Source organism: Penaeus vannamei, chromosome 35 (genome assembly GCF_042767895.1).
Source record: "Penaeus vannamei isolate JL-2024 chromosome 35, ASM4276789v1, whole genome shotgun sequence".
NCBI lineage: Eukaryota > Metazoa > Arthropoda > Malacostraca > Decapoda > Penaeidae > Penaeus > Penaeus vannamei.
This window is the reverse complement of record NC_091583.1, coordinates 18,084,515-18,092,014: the sequence shown is the minus strand read 5'-3', so window position 1 is coordinate 18,092,014 and position 7,500 is coordinate 18,084,515.

Sequence of the window (7,500 nt, the reverse complement as noted above, 5' to 3'; positions counted from 1 at the left end):
ATGATGATATTGATAATAAAAAAACAAGAGCAATAATAATGATACTAATGATTGTGATATTGATAACAACAATAATGATAATGAAAATAATAATGGAAATGAAATATGATAATATTACAATAATAACAAAAAATATAATTATAGCAATAACAATGATAATATTAATGATGATTTTATTGATAATCATCATTTTAACAATAATAATGATAAAATTATGATGATAACAATAATGATGATAATGATAATGAAAATAATGATAATGATTATAATAACAATAATAACGATAATAGTAACAATAATGGTAATGGTAATGATAATAATATTAACGGCAGTAATAATAACAATGATAATGATAATGATAATGATAATAATAATAACAATAATAATAACAGTAATAATTTATTGATAATGGTAATAATAATAATAACATAAGTAATGATGATAATGATAATTATGATAATGATGGTATTGATAACAATGGTGATGACAGCATTGAAAACAATGATAATGATAGCGATGATATTTATGATTATGATAATAGTAATGATGATGATGATGTAATAGTAATGATGATAATAACAATAACAAGTGTAATAACAATGATAATGATAACAACAGTACTACTGATAATGATGAGGATAATAATCTTGATAATGATGATAGTAATAATGATAAGAATCATGATGATGATAGTAATACTACTAATGATAATGATAATGATGATGATAATATTAATAATAATGATAATGATGATAATGATAATAAAAACAACAACAATAATAGTAATAATAATGATAGTAAGAATAATAATAACAATAATAATAATAATAATAATGATAATAATAATAAAAAATAGTTGTGATAATAATAACAATAATAATATAATAATGAACATAATGTTAATGATAACAGTAATAACAATGATAAGGATAACAATAATAACAATTGTGATAAAAATTGAAATGATTATTACAATAATGATAATAGTAATAATAGTGATAATAGTAATAATAATAAAAAAGATAATGACGATAATGAAAAAATTACAATAACGATAATACCAGCACTGGTGATAATAGTTATTGTAATAGTGATAACAATAATGAAAACAATGATAACAATAATGATAATAATAGAAATGATGATAGTAATAATAGTGATAATGATAATAATAATGATGATAATGATAATGATAATAATGATGATGATGATAATAATGATAATAATGATGATGATGATGATGATGACGATGATAATAATAATAATAATAATGATAATAATAATAAGAGTAATGATAATAATATAAAGGTAATAATATAATAATGACAACAGTAATGAAATTGTTAATAACAATGAAAATAATGATAGTAATGAGAGTAATAATAATAATGGTAATGATGGTGATAACAATGATAATGATAATAATGATAATAATAATAATGATAGTAATAATAATAATAATAATAATAATAATAATAATAATAATAATAATAATAATAATAATAATAATAATAATAATAATAATAATAATAATAATAATAATGGCAATAATAACAACAACAACATCAACAACAACATCAACAACAACAACAAAACAACAACAATAATAATAATAATAATAAAAATGATGATAATAATGATAATAGTAATGATAATAATTACAATAATGATAATTACAACAACGATAATGACAATGATAATGCTAACAATAATGATGATGCTAATGATAATATCAATAATATCAACGATTTAACAGTGCCGCCCTCCCGTGCACTCAAAATTCACGAGTTGCGGTACGAAAGGTCCCGCCCAGGAATATCTCGAGGGCGGAATCCAATGTGGTTTGGTTCGGTGGTCTGTCTTTGTCTGAGGTCAAAGGTCAATGAAATGAGAACAGTGAGAGGGTCACATGTTCTTTTCTGATGCCTGCTTACCTGCCTGCTTCTCTGCTGCTTAGTACTTCTTCCCCTGCTCCTTTGCCTACTCCCCTGTCACTTGGGGCTTTCTCTATTGTTCCCCTGTTTCTGTACACCCCTGTCACTGTCTCTTAGCTCTGTCTCCTAGCTTTCTCCCTGTTCCTGTATTTCGCTAACACTGTCTCTTGGCTCCTTCCCTGTTTCCGTGTTTCTATACACTCCTGTTACTTAGCTCTTTCTCCTGCCCTTCTCCTTGTTTCTGTATTTCACTGACACTGTTTCTTAGCTCCTTCCCTGTTCCCCTGTTTCCATGTATCCCTGTCACTTAGCTCTTTCTCTTACTCCTCCCTGTGTCTGTATTTCACTGTCTCTTAGCTCCTTCCTTGTTTCCCTGTTTTTATGCGCCCCTGTCACTTAGCTTTCTCCTACTCCCTGTTTTTGTATTTCACTCTTGGCTCCTACCCTGTTTCTGTACACCCTTGACACTTAGCTCTTTCTCCTACCATCCTCTCTGTTTCTGTATTTCGCTGACATTCTCTTAGCTCCTTACCTGTTCCCCTGCTTCTATACACCCCTGTCACTTAGCTCTTTCTCCCTGTGTCTGTATTTCACTGACAGTCTCTTAGCTCCTTCCCTGTTCTCCTATTTCTGTACAACCCTGTCACAGACTCTTATCTCTTTCTCCTACCCTCCCCCCTGTTTCTGTATTTCACTGACACTGTCTCTTAGCTCCTTTCCAGTTTCCATACACCCCTGTCACTTAGCTCTTTCTGCTAATCCTCCCTGTTTCTGTATTTCACGGATACTGTCTCTTAGCTCCTTCCCTGTTCCACTGTTTCTATACAACCCTGTCACTGCCTCTCATCTCTTTCTCCTACATTTTTCCCGTTTCTGTATTTCGCTGACGTTCTCTTAGCTCCTTCCCTATTCCCGTTTCTGTACATCCCTATCACTCAGCTCTTTCTCCTATCCTCTTCCCTGTTTCTGTATTTCACTGTCTCTTAGCTCCTCCCCTGTTCCCGTTTCTACACTCTACTGTGATTGGCTCTTTGTTCTTTTTTGCCCACTTCCCCTGTCACTGCCTTCTCTCGTGTTCCCCTGCCGTCTAGCTCACCTGCCTTCCCCTAATCCCTTGCCACTGTCTTCTCTCCTTCACCGTTCTCCTGTGTCTCTGATTTTCATATGCCAATGTATGCCTTTTATCTTTTTTGGTCCAAATTCTCTCTGACAATTATTTCTAATTGATCCTTCTCTATTTGTCTTGTCTGTCGGTCTTCGAGTTCGCATATCTATTACAATCCATCTCCTTATATTTTCATATTATCTATTCATCTATTTCCTCCAGACAAATCTATCAATCGGTCTCCATTCAAGATTAAACCCAATTCAATTTCCCCAAACAACCTAAAATTATAAAAAAAATCTCATACATTCACTTACTATCCTCACAGTTATCATTACAGCTGCAATTTTTCAGTAAATCACGATTATTATCACCATTCCCATCATTAACTTTATAGCCCCAATGTTCACCGCATTGCATCAGTCATGTGATGATTTGATAATGTGAACTTCCTCTCTCTTGCTGAACATTCTGTGACGCTCCGAGTGTTCAGTGTAACCATTGCAAACGCCGGTGTAATCAATATGATTTCCTGTTTATTAGTTAGGGCAGTTGGAATAGGCATTACAAGGAACTGAGTGAGTGTATTGGGGCTTCGCAGTAATGGTCGTTGTCGTATCATCTTCCTCTTTCTCATTATCGTATCATAAGCATTATCATTAAGATTATCATTGTTATCGTTGCTATTGCCATGATGATGATGTTGGTGATGCTGAATATCACTACTTTTCTCTAGTTATTATCATTAGCATTATTGCAATTATTATTATCAATGCTATTGTTTTTATCATCATTACTGTTATTATTATCATTAAGATCATTATCATGATAATAATGATAATAAGGATAATGATACTAATAATGATAAAGATAACAATGATAATAATAATCATTATTATCATTGTTATCATTATTATCATAGTCAATACTATTGTTATTATCGTCACTATTACTATAATGATCATTATTAATACTGTTGTTACTATTAATATCACTAATGTTATTATCATTATTATCATTATTAACATTATTATTGTTAATACTACTACTACTACTATTATTATTATTGTTATTAGCATTATCATTGTTATTACTATCATCATTGTTATTATTATTATCATTATTATTATTATTATTATTATTATTATTATTATTATTATTATTATTATTATTATTATTATTATTATTATTATTATTATTATTATTATCATTATCATTATTATCATTATCATTATCATTATCATTATCATTATCATTATTATTATTATTATTATTATTATTATTATTATTATTATTATTATTATTATTATTATTATCATAATAATAATTATTATCATTATCATTATTATCATTATCATTATTATTATAATTACTATTATTATTATTATTATTATCATTATTATTATTATTATTATTATTATTATTATTATTATTATTGTTATTATTATTATTATTATTATTATCATTATTATTATTATTATTATTATTATTATTATTATTATTATTATTATTATTATTATCATTATCATTATCATTACTGTTATCACTATTATCATTATCATTATTATCATCATTATAATTTTTATTATCATTATCATTATCATTATTATCACTGATTTTATTTTCATTATTATTATCTCTATTACCATTATCATTATTATTATCATTATTATCATTATCATTATTATTATCATTATCATAATTATCATCATTATTATTGTTATTATCATTACTGTCAATACTAATGTTATTATTATCATTATTGCTATTTTTCTAATCATTATTATTATTACCATTATTAACATCCTTAACATTATCAACCTCCTTCTTATTATCATTACTCTAATCATTACCATCCTTATTATTGCTATATTATTTTGCTGCTATTATATTATTATCATTAATAATATTTTCATCATTGCTTTTCTCATTATCATTATCAGTATCATTGCTATTGTTACTATTATTGTTGCTATTATTGGTATTATCATTACTACTACTACTATTATTATTAGCATTATCATTATTATTTTTACTGTTACTGTTATTACTGTTATCATTATGATTATCATTATTAATAGTAATATCATTATTATTATCATTATCATTATTATTATTATTATTATTATTATTATTATTATTATTATTATCATTATCATTGTTATTATTATTATAATTACTATTATCAATTCTATTATGATTATCATCGTTATCATAATCATTGTTAATAAATCTTTTCATTATCATGAACATGGTGATGATGATAATGATGATGATGCTTATTATTATCATCCTTATTATCATTGTTACTTTTATTGCATTATCATTATTATCATTATTATCTCTGTTGTTATTATTGCCATTATCATTATCATCATTATCATCGTTATTACTATTATTATCGTTATCATTGTTATTATCAATGTATGTATGCGTGTATGCGTGTGCGTATGTATGTATGCATACGTATGCGTATGGGTATGTATATGTGTATATGTGTGTGCGTGTGCGTATGTGTGTGTGTGTCTGGGCACGTATACGTCTATATATATACGTATATATATTTCTCATGTGTTTAAAACTAACAAAGCTAACATACAAACACACAAAGAAGCACAACACACTCTCCGCACATTAACTTCAAGCATCCTACACACTCCACACACTCTACACAGTCTACACACTCCACACACTCTACACACTCCACACACTCCACACACTCTACACACTCCACACACTCTACACACTCTACAGTCCCAGCGAGAGGACAGTGAGACGCGACCGGACAGAGAGGAAGGTCAGAGAGAACTGGTGGGAGGGGCGGGTCAATGGGGGGGGATGGTAGGGGGAAGGGGGGTAGGGGAAAAGGGGGGCGGGGCGGTAGACACATTACCTCCGAGCGCACATCGACGGACATCACCTCCAGGACATCATTAGTCGTCGTTTCATTTCATTCATTCATTCATTTCGTTCTAATTTCATTCTGGGGGGGGGGGGGGGGAAGGAAAAAAAAAAAGGGGAGGGGGAGAGGGAGGGGGAGGGGGGGACACATCTTAAGGAGACCGCTTCTCTGTCTCTCTTCTTCCCCCCCCCCTCTGTTTCTCTCTCCTCCTCCCCCTTCCATCTGTATCTCTCTCCTACTCCTCCTCCCTCTCTCTCCCTGCCTCCTCCTTTTGGGTACCTCACTTGGATATCGGGAGTTCAGGGAGTGGGTGAAAGGGGGAGGAGGAGGAAGAGGAAGAGGAAGAGGAGGAGGGGGAGGAGGAGGAGTAGGAGGAGGAGGAAGAGGAGAAGAAGGGGGAGGAGGAGGAAGAGGAAGATGAGGGGGAAGAGGAGGAGGAAGTGGAAGACGAAGTGGAGAGGAGATAGGAGGGAGGAAGAAGAGAAGAAAGGCGAAGAATAGGAGGAGGAGGAAGTAGAAGAGGAAGTGCAGAGGAGATAAGAGGGAGTAAGAGGAAAAAAGGCGAAGAATAGGAGGAAGAGGAAGTGGAAGAGGAAGTGGAGAGGAGATGGCACGAGAAAAAAGTATGAGATGGTGAAGGTGAAAGGAAGGAGAGGAAGAGAAAAACAAAGCGGAGGAGAAAAGATGATAATAAACAAAACAAAGGAATATGTCAAAGTATACCAGGCAATATAGCAACAACATTACCGTCATTTTCGTTACTCCTACAACTGGCACTGATCAGGTTGTTACTTTGTCGTTGTTGATTTGTTGTTGCTCTCTGTCCGTCTGTCTGTCTATCTGTATGTCTGTCTATTTGTCTGCCCGTCTGCCTCTCTCTCTCTCTCTCTCTTTTCCCCCTCTCTCCCTTCCCCTCTTATACTCTTCCCCCCTCTCTCTATTCCCTCTTTTATATATATATTTTATTTATATATATATATATATATATATATATATATATATATATATATATATATATATATATATATATATATATATATATATATATATATATATATATATATTTATATTTTTATATACTCTCTCTCTCCCTCTCCTTCCCCCCCCCTCTCTCCCTCTCTCTCCTCCTCCTCCCCCCCCCTCTCTCTCTCCTCTCTTCCCCCCCCCCCTCTCATTCTCCCCCTCCCTCTCCTCCCCTCTCCCTCTTCCCCCCCTCTCTCTCTCTCTCCTTCTCTCCCTCCCCCCCCTCTCTCTCCCTCTCAGCGACCATGAAAAATAAATCAATAGAGCCTACATCTTAGCCATCCATTAGGTGGAGTGCGCGGTCACAATTCTATCCGAATATACATACGACTGCACATGTGTATCTGTGTACGCATGTGTGTAGGTGTGTATATGTGTATGTATATGTGTATGTTTATATGTATGTATATGTGAATGTATGTGTATGTATGTATGTATGTATGTATGTATGTATGTATGTATGTATGTATGTATGTATGCATGTGTGTATGTATGTATATACACATGCATGCATATATGTACAGTATGTGTGCAGG